Source organism: Lissotriton helveticus, chromosome 7 (genome assembly GCF_964261635.1).
Source record: "Lissotriton helveticus chromosome 7, aLisHel1.1, whole genome shotgun sequence".
NCBI lineage: Eukaryota > Metazoa > Chordata > Amphibia > Caudata > Salamandridae > Lissotriton > Lissotriton helveticus.
The window spans coordinates 1,577,601,410-1,577,622,021 of record NC_136068.1 but is presented as its reverse complement, the minus strand read 5'-3'; positions in this window follow the sequence as shown (position 1 = coordinate 1,577,622,021).

The window sequence follows — 20,612 nt, the reverse complement described above, 5'->3', positions numbered from 1 at the left end:
TCATTTAACTGTCATGTCGTTACCTCAGGGCCAGTGGAGAGCACTGCTTCGCTAGCCTTGTCAGTAAGTTGATGTTAACTTTCCAGTCTCATGATGCCAGGTTTGTTGCGCTGATTACATCACAATGTTGGGCTGTAGCAAATGTTCCCACTTACGTGGCACCAGTCCGTTGAGATCATTGCCCAAAATCTCTTCTGCCATGCAGCATTCCTGGTCACGGTAGGGTTGTATCTTTTTGCATTGTTCCTATTTACTCACTGTTGAGTTTGGTTTCACATGCTTGTCCTGTCTAGCATAGTAAGGCACAGTTGCAAGAGGTAATGACTGGCCCCTATGGGGCTTCCTGGTGTTTAGGTTATTTTTTATTTATTTGCGGTTTTTATAAAGCGCATCACTCATCCCGAGGGATATCACGGCGCTAGAAAACCAAGAAAGCTACTGAAGTGTGTACTGAGAGATTTACGGTTTAGGGAAGAGGTAAGTTTTAAGATTCCTTCTGAACTGGAAATAGTTGGTGGTGTGTCTCAGGTCAGAAGGGAGCTCATTCCATCTTTTGGCTGCAAGGTGGGAAAAAGAGCCTCCACCTGTTCTGACCTTGTAAATGCGTTTAGATTTCGCCAAAGCTGATTGGCATGATCTCAGATTTCTGTTGGGTACATAAAATTCGATCCTTCCTTGGAGTATCGAGGGGCCTGTTCCATGTAAGGTTTTGTGGGCATGGCTGAGTAATTTAAAGGCAGTCCTCTGGCGCATCGGGAGCCAATGAAGTTTGTTCAAACACTGAGATGCTGAGTCGCGTTTACCTTTATTAAGGATGAGTTTGGCCGCCTGATTTTGTACCATCTGTAAGCGGGAGAATAGCTGATCATTCATCCCATTGAAAAGTGCGTTGCCATAATCCAGGCGTCTGACCAGTAAAGCCTGTGTGACAGACCGTCTGCAGTCCAGGGGTAGCCAGGGAAATATTTTGGCAAGAAGTTTGAGTATGGCAAAACTCTTGCCACAAAGAGATCGGACGTGGTCTTTCATGGAAAGTACGTCATCCATGATAATTCCCAGATTCCTGGCATGTTGTTTGGGGATGGGGGCCGTTCCCAATGAGGGTGGCCACCATGTGGCATCCCACACGTGTTTTGCTCCCCCAAACAGTAAGATCTCCGATTTCCCTGCATTCAATTTCAAGAAATGCTTGTGCATCCATTGTGCCATTTCTCCCAGACAGTTGTGTAGTTTGGTTTTTGTGACCTCAGGATCCTCGTCCATAGCCACCACCAGCTGTGTATCGTCTGCATATGAGCAGACGCCAATGCCCCACTTCCTTCCAATGTCGGCCAGAGATGAAACATAAACATTGAAAAGGGTGGGGCTCAAAGAGGCGCCTTGTGGCAACCCACAGCTAATGGGGATAGGTCTAGAGTGGAACTGTCCCATGTGTACAGCCTGAGTACGATTGGTCAGGAAGGAATGGAGCCAGTTTAAAGCTTTGGATTGAACTCCCTTACTTCGAAGTATATGTAATAGGCAGTCATGGGAAACCGTATCAAACGCTGCTGACAGGTCGAGCAATATCAGTGCCACCGCTCCACCTTGATCGGTGGAGGATCTGATACTGTTCGACACTGCCAGCAGCGTTGCTTCGGTGCTGTTATTGGCTCTGAACCCAGTCTGAGATGGGTCCAGAAGGGAGTTACTTTCAAGATACCTGGTCAGCTGTATATTGACCAATTTCTCCAATGCTTTGGAAAGATAGGGGAGCTGTGATATGGGTCTATAATTCTCGGGATTGAGAATATCGGTTCCTGCTTTCTTTAGTAGAGGAGTTACAGAGGCATGCTTCCAGGCATCGGGAAAGGTAGCTGTAGTTAAAGATTTATTGAAAAGTTGAGTAATTAAGGGACAAAGCGTGGATGCAGTTTTTGAAAACACAAAATGGGGACAGGGGTCTAAGGGAGATCCCGATTTAATAGTGTTCAAGACTGCTAGAACCTCCTCTGTAGAGAATGGTTAAAAACTGATAAGATGAGGCCCAGTTCCTAGGTCTGATGAATCTATAAGTATTTCTGATGAGGGAACAGTTTTAGATGGGGTGTCAAGGTGATTGATATTTTGAGGAATGAAAGTGGAGTATATTTTCCTAATTTTTTCTGCGAAGAACGTACTAATGCGTTCACAGGCCTCTGTCAAAGGAGTAAGTGTTTGTGAGGTGCTGGAAGGTTTACCAAATTGCTTCACTATTTTGAATAGCTCTTTTGTTGAGTTACAGTTATCTTGGATGCACTGTGTGAAATAGTCCTTTTTTGCTTGTTTAATGGCAAGAATATACTGTTTCCATCTGTTGACGTAGTTTTGTCTTGTTTCACTGTCTTTGGACTGCCTCCATAGATGTTCCTTTTTTTGGCAGTTTTTTTTAAGGTTTTTTAGGCTGGGAGTGTACCATTTCTCTGTTGGAGTTTTTGGTCTGGCTTTCCTCAGCGGGGCTAGTATATTTAGTGTTTGCAGTATACCCTCTTCAAGTAAGGCGACATTCTGACAGATAGCAGAGTCCCCTGAGAATGTGACCTTATCTTTTGGGAAGTTTGAGTCAAAATTAACTTCGTTAATCAGCCTCCAAGCTCGTTTGGATATCTGATGAGCAGTCTTGGGTTTAGGAGGTCGTCCGGGAAGAATAAGCGAAAAGGGTATAAGAAAGTGGTCCGACCAAGGTAGTTGGTTGACCTCTTTGAGGCTAGTGGATTCAATGTTGGTAAATAATAAGTCTAATGTGTGGCCGGCAGAATGCGTGGGGCCCACAATCCACTGCTTGAGTTGGAGAATTTCCATGTCGGATATCAATTGAGAGGTTCCCGGGGCATCCCTTTTTTCATAGTGAATATTAAAGTCACCAACTATCATGTAGTTTTCATATTTTAAACAAAGTGGCAAAAGTTGTTTTAAGAGATTGGCGCCCAGGCTGGCTTGTTGTCCTGGGGGGTTATAGACCACTGCACCAGCTAGCATGGTGAAACCATCTAGGAGTATTTTGAACGGCAGAATTTCATGTTCGAGGGAGGCAGTCGTTGCTTCAGCCAAGCATGTTAAATGCTCTCTGAATATAACAGCGACCCCTCCTCCTCTCCTTTTTCCAGCCCTGTCCTTTGAAATGATTTTATAGTTAGGGGGGATGGCAATTGCTAAGTCTGGAGCGCTAGTCTCAGATAGCCAGGTTTCTGTTACGAAAACTATGTCCGGGGTCTTAGAAGTGATTAGATCCCAAATATCTAGAGCATGTCCCGGTAAAGATCTTGCATTGAAATATAGACAATTCAGTGACAAGTTGTTATTCTCGTGGGGTGAATGGCTATTCAATGAGGTTAGAATCATACTAGTCCAGTGACAAGCGAGGCATGAGATGGGTCCATAAGTAAGGCCTGGTCCCGTTCGGGTACATTGATGTGCTTTTGTACCTCTATTATCTTTATGGAGAGCTAACAATTCGCTTCGTGAATAGCGAATGGGCATCTGCAAATTTTGGATGGGACTTGCAGGGGGTATCGCCCCTAGCCCCGGTCGGACGCGGACGGACGCAGACGGGCTTGCCCTTGGCGCGCCTTCGTCGCGCAAACGGCGCGCCCGCTGCGCGCGTCCGCTGCGCGTCCGACCTAGGCACATTTTATCTAGTGGTAGGGGGGGGGCGTGGCGTCAGGGCGGTGGGCGTGTCCCACTGTCCTCGCAATTTGGCAGCAGCTGGTTTCCCCGCGGCAGCGTTCAATCGACTGCGCGGCGTCAATACAGCGTTTGGGAATGAGAAGGGGAAGTGCACAGAGCAACGTGAAAAGTAAGTTTTAAAAAGTGTCAAATACAATTTTAAAAGAGCAAAAGCTCCCGGCTTCCGCCTCAGGAGCTGGTCTTAGTTCTAACACGATTGCTTTCCTAGCGCCGTATATGTACCTACAAGGGGCGTGGCCTCAGGGCAGTGGGCGTGTCCCACTGTCCTCGCAATTTGGAAGCAGCTGGTTTCCCCGCGGCAGCGTTCAATCGACTGCGCGGCGTCAATACAGCGTTTGGGAATGAGAAGGGGAAGTGCACAGAGCAACGTGAAAAGTAAGTTTTAAAAAAGTGTCAAATACAATTTTAAAAGAGCAAAAGCTCCCGGCTTCCGCCTCAGGAGCTGGTCTTATTTCCTTCCTCCTTTGAGGAGCTGCTTACGGCTCTTGCGGGTGATGTCTACTTTCCCTTCCTGACCCTTACTGATTCACAGGGCTGACTACGGATTGTTGGCTTTGTGTCATTTGCACTGCTATACGTCACAATTACTGAGATAGCGGGCATCAATCATACACTGTGACGTCGTTCATGACTGCATGGATCTAATTGCATTGTAGCTGCCTAGTGAGCGTCATACATGCTCCATTTGGGTGACAAACTCTACTAACTCTCATGTGTACGTGTTGAAGGATCTGATCTTGTCTCTTTGCAAGATCTGTGATCAGTAATAGGACACAGTGGCAGTGGTTACACTACACAGGTGTGAGTGGTACAGTCTAGGTGCCAAGGTAATCTGTGAATCTGTAACAAAAAGTATGGAATCCTGGTTTGCTTTGTTTCAGATCTCCCTCCCTGCAGTTCCCATGCTCACCTTCCCTCGCCTGATGGCCCTAATGTGTCTGTCATTAGTAGTCAAACCAATGGGATATTGGGAGATGGAACCCTTCCAGCATCACACCACTATGATGAGCACAGGTACGGACAGTCCCTGGCAGTTGTGTGGAGAGTGTATCACCAGCATTACAGGTAACATAATTGCATGAGTGTTATTGTTGTCAGAGCAATGCCACTGGGCATGTAAAGTGGCTGATGCAGCATGGCCTTGCAACTAACTTCATTCTATTGTGTAGGAACTGTGTTTCACATAGTACATTGTGCCTCATTGCTGTCACCGCCGTTATCTTTCCAGTCTGCATGCGTTCTATATGGCATTGTTTACAATGATTGTTCATATGTGGTTATGTGTACAGTGACAACAAGCATGCTGTTCGTAATGGCTAATGGACCACATTGTGCATGATGTACATGGTTGTGTATGTGTTCTGTTGCTTGCTACACACAACGTGCAGGCTACAGCTGCTGACGCAGTGTGTCCTGTGCCCTGCTTGGCATTATGGTGACTCGTCCTGTGGCCGTGATGTTTGGTGAATGTTCACACATTTTCAGGCAGTGACCCATGGGTAACCAGCCCCTCCAGGCTCACATACACATGTCATTTATTGCCTAGAAAGAATCCTTGGGTTGTGTGCCTGTTTAGCATGTTCATGGTGTATCGCCCCTTCTGCGGTCATGTGTTCACTCTTCCCGGCTGCAGCATCCCCAGCCACAACGCTGCACCGCATGGCCCAATCCAGCCACACACACATCTATGAGATACTCCTCCATCCATCCATCCATCCATTATTGAAGCATGCCGCAGCTTGTATGTGCCACTGTTGCACAAACGCCATGACAAAGGCAGGTCCGTCAGCACCTGCAACATGCACACTGCAAGACACTCAGCTCATTTGATGACACATGTGACAGCATCAGAAGAAAGTCGTTTAGCTAGCAAGTCCCTCCCCTTTTTAATAGTGGTGGCCGATTGTCTTTGGCTATCATAGGGGTTCCAGGTGCACACACACTTTAGTTTCACCTTAATTGTTATGAGGGAACATAGTGGTTTATTTGGGCACCATATTTATATTAGTTAGGGATTCACTATTTGTATTTTCCTTTTCATTCTTTACCACACACAGAGAGAGTGGCCGATTATGAGAAGTGGGTAAACTGGCAATTGTCTGTCAGGAACCCCCTCGGGTGTTGCTACCGTGAGGCACTCTCTCTTTGCTCACTTTATTTTCAATTTTTAGAGTGGGATCAGACCTAGGTGTAATTTTTATGTAAACGTGAAACACACCATGACCCTATGGATTAGTGTCAAGGTACACATCTGAGGCAGTAGTATAAATTGCCCATGTAACTCTGCCATTGGTCTAACGAATTTGGTGTGAGGTGGGTTAGGCCTTTTTGTTGTTGAACAGTGTCTGAATGGGGGCGGCATTTTCCCTTTGTTCCCCCTTGGGCTCCTTTTGATTGAATGACACATGTGACACAACAGACTCATGCCCCAGCCAACCTCCACACAGTGAACACCAGACAATCATCCACCTGGTAACACGCTACCACAAACACACCCATGACAGCCTCTCAGGCTGTGTGTGCAACTCATACTGACAACACGACGCAGCCACACTTAACAGTACGTGTACGTACAACCAGGTCATGTGCCTTGTACTGCACACACACTACTTCCAGCAGCACCACATTGTAGTGTATTACCTCGTTGACACAACACCACCACACATTGCCTCCAATACTGTAACGTGGTAGTACGCAACCTCAGAACACCACTTCTGCCTAGCCATCACAGACGGATTGTCAAAATCCCACAGGGATCACACACCCAATCCAGGATTATGATTGGTCAGACTTAACGGGGTACACCCTCAGAGTCACATCCAACACCCTGGACACACTCTGCATTGTCAAACATCTGCACAGCCAGTTTCACACCAGCATCCGGACCAACCTCATTGTAACTATCATCTATAGCTCTCCTATCCTACACACAAAATTTGGCTAAGCCATCTATCAATCAATCGATTCATTAGTTAAACGCACTACCTACCCGTGACGGTCTCAATGCGCTGGGGGGGCTGCTACTGATCAAAACACCCTGGGCTTGAGAAGTATTGTGAAGGGCATCAGGTCCTGGGTCTGTCGTTGACTTGTAGGGAGGGTGTTCCAGGTCTTTGAGTCAAGGTAGGAAAATGATCTGTCACTGTCCGTGTTTTTCCGGATGTGAGGGACAGTGGCGAGAGCATGGTTGGTAGAGCAGAGGCTGCGGGTGGGTGTGTAGAAGCTGAGTCTGTGGTATGCTGGTCCTGCGTGGTGTAGAGCTTTGTGTGCGTGGATGTGGAGTTTGTAGCTGATGCTGTTGTTGACAGGGAGCCAGTGCAGGCCTCTCGGGTGTCATGTGATGTGGCCGGGTTGTGGCAAACGAAGATCAGACGTGCCGAGGTGTTCTAGATGTGTTGCAGCAGGCTAAGAAGTTTGGTTGATGTAGCTGAGTAGATGGCGTTCTCTTACTCAAGTCAGCTGGTGGAGAGGGGCAGGGTGACTATTTTTTGTGTATTTGAGGTGATCCATTATAAGATCCTGCGGGGCATTCAGAGGGTGTTGAAGCAGAAAGCAGAGATGGCGTTGTCCTGCTTGTTCATGAGGAGTGAGGAGTCCAGGATGCCCCCCACGTTGTGTGCGTGTTTGATGGGTTATGGTGCTGTTCCTAGCAATGTTGGCCACCAGGAGTCATCACAGTCTGAGCTGGTGGGGCCGAGGATGTGTACTTCCGATTTGTCAGGATTCTGCATCAGCCTGCTGTCTGTACTCCATTTTTTTGCAACAGACTTAATTCCTCTGTGGAGGTTGATTTTGCGAGTGTGTGGGTCTTTGGTGGGGGATATGATCAGCTGGGTGTAATTGGCGTAGGAGATAATATTGAGGCTCTGTTGTTGTGCCACATGGGTGAGTTGTGCCATGTGGATATTTAAGACCGTTGGGCTGTGAGATGATCCCTGTGGGACGCTGCGGATGGTGTCAGTGGTCTTGGAACAGTACTGTGGGAGGCAGATGCTCTGGGTTCTGCCAGTGGCAAAGGATGTGGTCCAGACCAGGGCACTCTCTTTGATTCCTGCGTCATGGATGCGTACTGTTAGGGTGCCGTGGGAGACCGTGTGGAAGTCTGCTGATAGGCTCCGATGGATGTGGGCGTCTGTTTCTTCTTTGTCCATGAGGATGCTGATGTTGTTGGTGGCGGCAATGAGGGTGGTGTCCGTGCTCTGGTTGATGTAGGATCCAGACTGGGTTGGTTCTATGATACTATTGTCTTTGAGGTAGCGGGTCAGCTATCTGTTGATAATCTTCTACGTGACTTGTTCTGGGAAGGGGAGCAGGGAGATGGGCAGGAAGTTCGAGAGGTATTTGTGGTCCACCTTAGGTTTATTCAGTAAGGCGGTGATCACGACATTCTCCAAGCTCCCAGTGAAGGTTGTTGTCTCGAAGGAGATGTAGGATATTTTTATGGAGAAGGGGTAAGATGGCTTATCTGGCTTGGTTATAAATGTGGTTATACCATGGGTCAGATGGGGATCCAGAGTGAATGTAGTCCTTTTTTTTTTTTTTTTTTTTTTTTTACATTGTGTAAGATGTTATTGCACTTTTCACACTTTACAGGATATGTAATACATTTTCTACATCTTCAACCCGAAGAGGCCGGTTGGATACATACATGTTGTAGATATCACGTCATGCGTTGTACACAGCCCATCAGCCGACATCATAAAGACCGGCGGCGTTGCATCGAGAAGCATTTGCGTTACATATCAGTGTCATTATTGCTATTAAACATGTTGAGATTCTTACATTTTATGCTTACATCAACCATCAACTAAACCAAATACAAAAACCCTCATATAACTCAGGTCACTGTGGCACAGCATTCTCCCCTCCATTATAAATCGTTTATCCGTACACATCACCATTTGTTACTCCGTGACCTATCCCGTTACTGTGACTCATGTGGCGTCGCTGCATGTGTCAGTAGATATTGCCGGAGATACACCCAATAGTCCCTTGGGCGCGAGCCAGCCGGCAATTCCTCCTCATAAGTGTTAAGTGTGTCACAGCAATACGTTAAATCTTCTAGCCAGTTCTTCATCTGTGGTCTCATTGTACTGTTCCAATGTAGTGACACTCTCCGCTTTGCCATTAACAGCGCTATCATACAGAATTTACGTCTCTGCGCTCTTAGGTGGGGTACAATACCCAACAAACATACCTTGGCTTTGCAGTCAATGGATGCCCCTAGCATGTCATTCAGGGCTTGTGTTACTTGTTCCCAGAATCTCGCCACTGGGCGACAGTGCCACGCTAGATGCATGAAGTCTGCGTTCTCTTGCCTGCAGCGGACACATTTAGAGTCATCTCTCAGTCCGTACCTGTGCAGCCTCATAGGCGTATAGTACATTTGATGGAGGTATTTGTAATGGGTGATTCTCAGGTTTCCATTAGATGTTAGCATGCCGGTGAGCAGGCAAGTGGATTCCCATTCCTCCTCTGACAGTGTATCATCTAGTACTTCGCCCCATTTATCCCTCGCCTTAGCGGCGTTCCCTCCAATGTCAGCTTGCGCGCTCGTGTACAGCTTAGATACCAAGTGTGAGGCCGTGTGTGTCGTGAGTATCATCTGTAGGGGCGCCAGTGTACGCGGTTCCTCCGGAAATTCAGGAAAGTGGTCTTTCACCGCCCTCTGCAGTCGATAATAGGTAAACCTAAATAGCAGTGTGGGATTACTGATATAGTCTAGGTCGCCTAATGTTTGAAAGCTCCCCTCTTTGTATAGGTCACCCATCTTGTCAATACCTACGTTTTTCAAGATGTCCATCCCCACCTGGTCCTGCGTCACTGAAAGTGCTGGATGGTGAGCTAGTGGGAGTGCGGGTGCATACAGTGGGAGGCTATTCGTTAACTTGCCCATTAATCTCCACGCTTCCGCAGTGGTGTTAACCGTGTTAATGTCCCGGTCATGTAATTTCATCCGTTTATATGGTAGCATGCTTGTCAATGGAATCGGGTCCGTGTCTCCCGCTTCCACCGCCACATGTGTCTGAAAAGGTACTTCGTGGAACCAGTTGTGTGCAAATTGTGCCTGAGCGCATAAGTAGTATAGATATAGATCTGGGACCTTGAAACCACCTTTAGCATACGGGAGTTGCAGTGTTTTCAGCTCCAACCTGGCTTGCTTTCCTGCCCATAACAGATTTAGCACTAATTTATTTATATTACGGAATACCTCCGCAGGAGGCTTGATCGGTATATTATTGAACAGGTAGAGAAACTTGGGTAAAAGCACCATTTTTATGATGGCAGCCCTATCCGCCAGTGATAACGGCAGTTTATTCCATCTCTTAACTTTCTCTTCCAGTGTCGATATCACTCTACCGTAGTTAGTGCGGATAACTAATTCTGGATCCCTGTGGAACCACACTCCCAGGTACCTCGTTGGTTCATCCTGCCATTCTAGGGGATAGTCTAGTGTCGTCGGGCTCGTGCTATCCGTCAGTGCCAGAACAAGGGACTTGGCCCAGTTGATCTGCAGCCCAGAGTGTTGGCCAAATTTCAAATACTCGCGCAGTAGTGGGTTGAGGTGTTGTTCGGGGTTTTTTACGTAAAGGACCATATCATCTGCATAGAGCGATATATGTATGGGGCGTGATGGCATCTGTATGGCCGAGCAGTGATGATGTTGTCTAATTTTGCACGCTAAGGGTTCCAGAATGAGGGCAAAGAGCATCGGGGAGAGTGGACAACCCTTTCTGGTGCCCCGGCATATTTTAATCGGGTCCGAAACATGTTTGTTGATCCTAATGCGTGCAGTTAGATTTGTGTAGAGCATCGTGATCCACCCAATGAAAATCGGCGGAAACCCCATGCGTGTTAGTACTGCGTGAAGAAAGGGCCAATCTATAGTGTCGAACGCCTTGGCCGCATCCAGTAACACCGCCACCGCCTTTACGTCCGGCGCCAGATAATGCGCTAGCGCAAACAACGTGCGTGTATTGTGCGTTGTCGATCTGTCTGGTATGAAACCGGATTGGTCGGGCCGTATCAGGAGAGGCATTAGTGGTTTTAGTCGTTCTGCCAGTAAGCTTGCGATTATTTTTGTGTCCACATTTATGAGCGACAGGGGGCGGTATGAGTCACATTGTTCCTCATCTTTGCCCGGTTTCAACAGCGCAATGAGTAAGGCTTCCCTCATGGATGGTGGCAATGTTTGGGCCTCGTGTGCTGCGCCGTATAAACGTACTAGGTGTGGGGCAAGTAAGTCTGGAAATGATTTATAAAATTCTATCCCGAAGCCGTCTGGCCCTGGTGCTTTGCCATTTGGTTGCCGCTTAATAGTTTCTATAACCTCCTCTATCGTTATAGGGCGAGCCAGGTACGCTCTGTGACCCGCAGATAACCATGCTATTTCTACGTCCTCCATGTAGGTTAATAGGTCCCGCTGTGTCATCGACGGGCGTGCCTCATATAGTTTGCCGTATGTGTCCATGAATTCGCTCATTATGCCCGTAATGTCATGCGTCACCGTACCTAATTGGGTTTTGACTGCCGTAATGTGCTGAGGTGCTCGCCCTGTGCATATTTTTTCTGCTAGGGCCCTTCCTGGCCTGCCCCCCTCCCCATACATTCTGGCAGTTTTGCGTTTAAAGATATATTTGAGCTCATCCACTGCAAACTGTTTATGTTCTGCTAGTAGTTCTTGTATGCTTCCCAGTAGCGTTGTGTCCCCCGTAGCTGTATAGTTTTGCTCTAGTGCCTGTATGGCGTTTTCACGATTTTTTAGCTGTTGCCTGATGTCCCTCAGTATGTCTGTGGTCGTGCTAATGCATACCCCTCGCAGTGTGGCCTTGAAGGCTTCCCACAGCAGGCTAGGGTTGTCTACCGTGGGGCTGTTTAGATCAAAATAATCGATAATAGCTTTTTGGATGGTGTCTACGTACAATGGGTCACGTAGTGCGGCAGCATTAAATCGCCATGTGAAAGGCGGAGGTTTGTAATGAGGAATCACCAATTCCAGTAGTACTGGACTGTGATCCGAAAGTGTTCTAGGGAGATGCGTGATATTGTGTGTCCACGCTAGCATATTCTGTGTGCCTAGCCAGTAGTCTAGCCTAGACCAACTATTGTGTGCCGCGTTTATGTGTGTAGCAACTAATTCCCCTGCGTGTTGAACCCTCCACATGTCAACCACCCGCAAATCTTCCATAGCATCTTGGAGCCTCGCTCTTGCCCTCACATGTGGTTCCGCCGTGTGAAGTGATCTGTCAAGTCCCTCCTTCAGCGCTATATTGAAGTCGCCACCCCATATGAGATTGTCTACCTGGATATCAGCTATTTTATGCCAGAGTGTCTCAAAAAAGCCCGGGTCGTCTACATTAGGCCCATATGTGTTTATCAATGCAACCCTGTGCTGTCTCACCGTTCCCACTACTATCACACTTCTCCCTTCCGTATCCTTTTGAGTGTCTGAAATCTGAAAGTGTATACCCTTCCGTATTAGAATGCTAACCCCTCGGGAATATGACGAGTAGTTAGAACTTGTGACTGACTCTGCCCATCTGTTCCCCCATGTAGAAGTATTGTTCACCGCTGTGTGCGTTTCCTGCAGGAAGGCTACATCTATGTGTAGTCTATCGAAATAAGCAAACATTTGCCTTATTTTCTTCGGATTACCCAAGCCTCTGACATTCCATGTTATGAATTTTAGAGTGTCAGGTCTTGCCGGACCATTACTTACGGGTACTGCCATGGCATTGTGTGAGTTATTCTTCCACACAGCACGGTCACATTTTGTGTCATCATTAATATACGTTCATAATGCCTAGCGACAAGTACATCAGTTGTATTAGTACAATCGCAAAATAGAGAGGTCGCAATGCTTCTCAGCCACAGTGAACCTATAGGAACATCCCCTTGCTCCCCTTCCCACCCCCCACCCACTTTAGCACCCAAACTTTGCCAAAGCCATCCCCTTGTAACAACCCATTGAAAAGTAGAACTTGATCTGGGGTACACCCGCTTGGGGGTGTCGCCAGGTGCACACATCTCCATCCACATGGTGGATGTGGACAGGTGCCTTGGTCGTTATTAATGATCACAATAACCCTTCTTCCCTCTCCCACTCCCCGCCGCAGTCTCACAGTAGTCACGTATTCCACTGCCACATTTGACATATCTGCCGGTCTGAGCACGTGGCTGCAATGGTACTCACTGCGCAGGACAACAGTTCGTGTCCAGACTGCCAGCTATGGCTGCTCACATGATGCCTTCATGGCCTCCTCTGTCGGACTATATGCAAAAAAAGAAGACATCTTCGTGTAGTATATTCGCTTCATCCTTGCCCCTCCATCAATATGCGCAGTCGAGACCTCTGGCAATCGTCTGTTGCTGGATATTGTGGTGAAACTTGAGTTCCTCAATCAATCAGTTCCTTAGTCGTTATCGCTTGTCCGGTCCTCTCGGCCTTGTGTCTTCCTCCGCTTACTAAATTTCTTGATATATTCTTGAGCTGCATGCACTGTCGGTAGAATCACAGGTTTTTCCGCATTAGTTATTTTGAGTTTTGCAGGGTAGAGCATTGCGTATTCCAAACCCAGCTCACGTAGCTTCTTTTTTACTTGCGCAAATTCTTTCCTCGCCAACTGTACAGCCATGGTGTGATCTGGGTAGAACTCCAGTGTGCTGCCTTGATACGTTACCGTGCCCATTTCTCTAGCGAGTCTTAAAACTGTGTCTCTGTCTCTATAGTTGAGCAAGCGGGCAATTATCATGCGCGGGGTGGCTCCCGGCTTCGGGACAGGAGCCAAGGATCGGTGCGCTCGTTCGACCAGGAAGACCTCCGACAGATTGTCAGCCCCAAACAATTCCTTCAGCATCTTCTCTATGTAGCTTTCCATTTTACCCGTGTTGGTGGTCTCCGGCAGACCCGCTATGCGGACGTTATTTCGTCTGGATCTCGCTTCTTGGTCCTCCACCTTGGCCCTCAGGACCTCCAGTGTCTTTTCCATGCCGCCGCATGCCTTCGATGTGACTCTGGACTCATCCTCCACAGTGGAGATCCGCCTTTCTGCCTCCACTATCCTTTCATCGTGTTTCTCGATTTTTGCCGCCATGCTGTCCACACGTTGCACTACGCTGTCCAGCTTGCCGTTCATGTCTTGCAGACTTTGCTGAATCGCCCTGAGGACTGTCTCCATGCCGGTCCCGTCCGCCACTTCCTGGTCTCCTTCCGCATCCGATGTTGCCGAATTACCTTTGGTCTGTCTCCTGGCTTCGAAGGGCAATTTGGTCTGCTGTTTATCTGGTTTCCCCATAGTGACAGCACACGTGAGAGGACTATGTCGCAGCGCTCCCGGGGCCGGCGTTGACGTTGTATTCCGACGCTGGGGTGTCCTGGATGTCCCCCGTGTGCCAGTGGTATTCATCTGAAATGTCCGCAAGGTTGCATGGTCCTCTCGTTATTTTACTGTGGCTGGGATAGAGGCGTTCTCCCCCTCCTCACCTCAGCACTCCCTGTTAGGACGTCTGCCACTGCCACCCGGCCAGCGATGGCCACCCGCCGACAAGATAACACATCAGCAGTTCCCACCCGCTCTGCTAGTTGGGCTGTACGTGTCGTTCCGGGCAGTGTGTAGAGGGGGGACTACTTTTCCCACTCAGCTCGCCAGCGTGTAGTAGGTGCCCACCTTGATGTCTGCGCACTGTTGTAGACGGGAATCACAGTGGCGACCCGTTTACAGGGCTACAGCCTGCTCCCAAAGTCAATAGATTACTGTTTGGCGCCCCTGCCAGCTCGTCTGTAACGCTCGTTCCGCACCTCCATGCATTCCGGGGGGCCACGCACTATCATAAGCCCCGATCACAGCACAAGTAGCAGCGGAGGATCTGCCTTCACTTTCTCGTCACACTACCTGGCAGCCGCGACCTCTGATGGCACTTCTCTCCGGTCCGATCGCACTTATTCTCCGCACGTTCACTTTCCGCCCCTGCACTGATGCGCAGTCCGTGCGTTCCACTGTCGCCGCCATCTTGTCCTCCGTGACACGCAAGCCCATCAAGAGCGCCCCGACAGTCCACATACAACTTCAGGCGTTCTGCCTCGAAGAAAAACGGCCACTACAGTGCCTGGGCGGTGTACTTGCCGGTTATAAGCCACATCTGGGCAGGCGCCGGTCCGAATCAGCCGCGGCTCCGAGCAACAGGTGCGGCCATCTTGGATCGCCACTCGCCTCCTACTCGTTTTTCGTCTTTTTTGTGCGTTAAGTCAGATTTCCCAACTTCTCTTCACCAGAGGAGTTCAAGTCGCATCTTCCGATTTTCCAGCATGTCTTTGTCTGCTCATTTGCGGGGGTTTCAGGGGTCGAAAGGCCGCGTTATGTGCACCCGTCCGGCGGAGCCGACTTACAAGTCAACCATTCCGCAGTGCGCCCTCTAGCGCCCCCTCTGAATGTAGTCCTTGCTCATGATGGTGTCTTCATTGCTGACGTCGTAGCAGGCAATCAGGTGAATTTAGTGGGTGTTGGTCGTAGGGGGGTGGTCTCGGGTGTAGATGTGGGGCATGTGGAGTAGAAGCTGTTGTGGATGTCGATGATCTTACCGTGAAAGAAGTTGGCCAGTGAGTCACACAGGTCTTGTGATGGTGGAATGTCATTGGTGCTGTATTTGGCTTTTGAGAGTTGAATAGCAATGTTGATGTGCTATTTGCTGTTGTGTGCGTTGCTGTCTAGCCAGTCCTTGATGGCTGTCCTGTTGTCAGTCCTTATAAGTTGGTGGTGTCTGCGGGTGGCACTCTTGTGTGCGTTGTAGCTTTCTGGTGATTGTTTGCAGTGCATGCTCTTCTACAGCTTCCGACAGGTGCACTTGGAGGTCCAGGGGTCTTTGGTGAACCATGCGGCAATGTTGTTGTTGTGTTAGGTGGCGGAGTACTTGAGTGGGGCGAAGGTGTCCGCGCAGTCGTTGATCCACTGTTTGAGGCAGGTGGCAGCGGTGTGGGGGTAGGTGGGGTAGGCTTGTGGTCCCAGGGCAAGGGTGGCTGTCAGTTAGTGCTCGGTGAGCTTGCACCAGCAGCGGCGTGGCATGGTCTGTGTGCCGGGGGTGTGGTGGGTTTCCTGAATTTGAAGTGGACGCTTCTGTGGTCTGTCCAGTGGTGTTAGGTGGTGTTGTTGGATGAGACATGTGGAGTTTCTGAGAAGATGGGGTCCTGTGTGTGTCTAGCGGTGTGGGTGTGGGTTGTCACGAGTTGTTGTAATCCAAGGTTGGCAAGGTTGTCCATCAGGGCGGTGGATTTTGCGTCATTGTTGTTATGACGGTGGAAGTAAATTTCCCCAAGGAGGATGTAATCCGTGTAGGCGAGGGCTTGCATGCTGATGAGGTGAGCGATGGAGGTGATGAATAGTGGTAGGACTCCAGGTGGTCTGTAGATGAGTGTTCCTCTGAGGGTGGTGTTGGTGTGGATCTGTAAATGCTTGTGCTAGGCGGAGGGGAGGGTGTCGTTGGTGTTGGTAGTGACTCTGGGAGTGTTAATGTGGATGATGGCAATTCCTCCTACCACTCTGTAGGTGTGGTGATTGCGGGAGTTGTCATTGCCTTCTGGTATGGCTATGGTAATGTCTGTTGGCAAGGTGGTGTTCAGCCTGGTTGCCGTCCACAACACCAGCCAGCCCAACTACAGCAACAACCTGTACACAGGAACAAGAACCTGACTACTTGTGGAAATCCAGGGTGCAAGCACACACCTCATCCTCAACATCCCCTGCTACTGCCACATGACCATCCGCCTGAGATACCTACAATGGTCCCACAGTCAAATGCAGGTTCGCCTTCATACTCCTCAGCCACACTCAGTCGGCACTCCACAGACCCAGGCAAAATAAATGATATGGACGTCTACCATCTAACTCCTCATTGCCCACAGTCCGTCTTGCCACCCTTGGCCAGGCCATCAATCTTCACATCCACAGTACAACAGCATGTGGCTGCTAGTTCTCATACCTCATTACACAGATCCTGGTGCTCCCTCCGTGGACACCTACATATTAGCCATGCTCTTGACACCTCACACACTCTTCTATGACTTTCTGTCATTGCAGTATTTCAAGCAAACACCATCTTCTGCAGTTAGTAACCATCACGGGTGAGTTTTGCCATCCATGTATGTAGTTTTGGCTATCTTGTGACCTATGTGTGTCCACAGCCGGACTAAGATCTCAGTGTGTGGATGGCTAGAGTTTGCAGGAGACTGTGGCATTTGAAGACATTTCACCTCACAAATGTATTAGAATCTGGGTACATACAAATACATCAATGCATATTGTGCTAGTTAGATTTATTTTGGACTCTTGTGCGTGTAACATGAGTAGGTGCTGTACAACAAGGGGGGAATCCAAAGTTCACCGCGGGAGATGTGATGCCTTACAGTATGAGTCAACAGAGTCCAGGCCTCAGTGCTTGGCATCATTGGGCACACTGCGACCAGCAAGTCTATGTGGGAGAGTCTGAAAGTCAATAGGGTGATGCTGTTGCCCACGAAGGCAAGATGCCAGACCAGGTGACCTGGGAGTTGTGCATGGCCCTATGCCTCTCAACGTCTGGACCGTGGATGACCCACCTTCCTTGGGGGACCCTCACGTGCAGGCCTTGACGATGCATGGGATTCTCCGTCTGACAATTCCTCCTCCTCCTCCCTCCCTGTGCCTGTTGTTGGTCTTTGCCTAGATGTTTCTGGCCTTGTGACACAGGGAGGGTGCTGCATGTTGACAGCGATCAGCCGGAGTGATTGGTTAATTTCCCTATGCACCGTCATGAGCTCATCCAGTCTTGCCTCCATCCGTCCCTGGTGTTGTTCTTGACTGGCATGTAGCTGGGCCTGCTGATTTGTCATTTTGTTGAGGGCCTCCACTACCAGGCTGAACTCCCTGGTGTCCCGCCGGTATACATCCATGATGTCTCTGAGTTCTGCCAAACCGGGCCCTGCAGCTGGCTGGTCAGGTTCTCGCCTCCGCCTTGTGCCACTCCCACCACCCCTGCCCACACGAGCCAGGCCTACGTTTGTGGGCACATCATGTCGACGGGACCCATGAGTGCTGGCAGTGGAGGTGTTGTCTGCCACCTCATGGGTGCCCGGTGAACCATGTCCCTCATTGTCAGACTGGCTCTATTGTGGATTATGGGCAGGGCTCCGAGCTGTCTGCTGGGATGTGGCGAGAATGGGTGTGGTGGTTGGCATAGATGTATCTGTTCCAGCTGCTGCAGGGGTTTGGGATCCAGGGGCCTCGTTGGTTGGGGTAATCCACAGTGTGTTGAGAGGCCTCGCTGACGGTGGGGTCAGTGCCTTGCTGAGCCTGGGACTGGGATCCATCTCTCCCTGGTTGGGGGTAGTTTCCACACGTTCCCCTGTGGGTGTGAGAGACAAACACTGTTAATGCACTATCATGCAACATCCAAATTTAATATCCACTGTCGTTTGCAATGTTCCCCCTGCTTTGGATTGTTGAAATTGTTCACTTGTGTATGGGTATATTGTGGGCTGAGATTGACATGTGCTCAGGGGTGCTTGACATGTTGGGTACTGTTTACGATGACTGTCACAGCCATTGCTGTGGCTTGTGTCACTAGCACCACAAAGATCCAGCTGTGCTCTCTGTGGCCCAATCTGCACAATGCAGTGTCAATAATTATGCCTGCTTCAAGCATGCCCAGGGTGTTAATGCAGCATGTTTATGATGGTGACTGAGTGGAATTTTGCTGATTTCATTCTGCAACTTTTGAGAGGTGTTGCTGTGCCGTGACGGCCACCCACTGCCAACACCCCAGGACCAGTACACCCACTTCAGGCACAGGGCTTTAGGACGTGGCACTTCTCAAAGATGCATTACCTTGTCAATACCCAGGTCCATGGTGCTACTTGAGTGCATCCACAGCATCACAAAGCTGTGGAAACAGCATTGTGTGAGAGGCACAATGGACTTATGATTCAGCACTGTGCTTTATTTGTTTGGATATGTCATCAGATCAGTATTTTTGAGGTTGTGTTACATGACAATTGTGACAGTGGTGCACTCCATTGTCTGTCCCCAGGGGCTCAGTTTCTGTAAGGGGTGGGTGTGACAGGCCATGCTAGTAGTTTGAGTGTGATTGGCAAGTGGGCGTCCCTCGTGGTGTGTCTGTCCCCCCATGAAACATGCTGCCATGATAGTAGTTGTGAGTTCCTGTGCAGGATATCTGACCTTGTCCTGGTGTTAGTGTTTGCACTGGTCACAGGAGGTCCTTGTGCTGCCTACACCAGGGCCCAGTGTCAGATATCTTGTCAGTACTTTAACACTCCCTGTGTATTGAGCATGGTGCATGGGTGTGTACCTGGGCCATATGGGTTGAGTGCAGCCTCCTATCCTACACCTTGCACCCTCTCACCCTCTCCTTGCAGCCTTCTGCCACTCCCCTTGCATACCCCCATACTGTTAGGCACTGCTGGGAGTCATAGCTACATACCCCCACACACCCCATACTGTTAGGCACTGCTGGGAGTCATGGCCACACACCCCCACACCCCACCATACTGTTAGACACTGCTGGGAGTCATGGCCACACACACCCATACTGTTAGGCACTGCTGGGAGTCATGGCCACCCCCCCATACTGTTAGGCACTGCTGGGAGTCATAGCCATACCCCCCCCATACTGTTAGGCACTGCTGGGAGTCATGCCCCCCACCCCCCATACTGTTAGGCACTGCTGGAAGTCAAGGCCACACCCCCATACTGTTAGGCACTGCTGGGAGTCATGGCCACACCACCCCATACTGCTAGGCACTGCTGGGAGTCATGGCCACACCCTCCATACTGTTAGGAACTGCTGGGAGTCATAGCCACCCCCCCTAATGTTAGGCACTGCTGGGAGTCATGGCCACACACCCCCATACTGTTAGGCACTGCTGGGAGTCATGGACACACACCCCCATACTGTTAGGCACTGCTGGGAGTCATGGCCACACACCCCCATACCGTTAGGCACTGCTGGGAGTTATGGTCACACACACCCACACACACCCATACTGTTAGGCACTGCTGGGAGTCATAGCCACACACCCCCATACTGTTAGGTACTGCTGGGAGTCATAGCCACACCCCCATACTGTTAGGCACTACTGGGAGTCATGACCACACACCCCCACACACCCCATACTGTTAGGCACTGCTGGGAGTCATGGCCACACACCCCCATACTGTTAGGCACTGCGGGAGTCATGGCCACACCCTCCATACTGTTAGGCACTACTGGGAGTCATGGCCACACACCCCCATACTGTTAGGCACTGCTGGGAGTCATGGCCACACCCCCCATACTGTTAGTCACTGCTATGAGTCATAGCCACACCCCCCATACTGTTCGGCACTGCTGGGAGTCATGGCCACACACCCCCACACCCCCCCATACTGTTAGGCACTGCTGGGAGTCATAGCCACACCCCCATACTGTTCGGCACTGCTGGGAGTCATGGCCACACACCCCCACACACCCCCATACTGTTAGGCACTGCTGGGAGTCATGGACACACACCCCCATACTGTTAGGCATTACTGGGAGTCATGGCCACACCCCCCATACTATTAGGCACTGCTGGGAGTCATGGCCACACACCCCCATACTGTTAGGCACTGCTGGGAGTCATGGCCAAACACCCCCATACTGTTAGGCACTGCTGGGACACACACCCCCATACTGTTAGGCACTGCTGGGAGTCATGGCCACACACCCCCACACCCTCCTCATACTGTTAGGCACTGCTGGGAGTCATAGCCACACACCCCCATACTGTTCGGCACTGCTGGGAGTCATGGCCACACCCCCCCACGCCCCCCCCATGCCCCCCCCATACTGTTAGGCACTGCTGGGAGTCATGGACACACACCCCCATACTGTTAGGCACT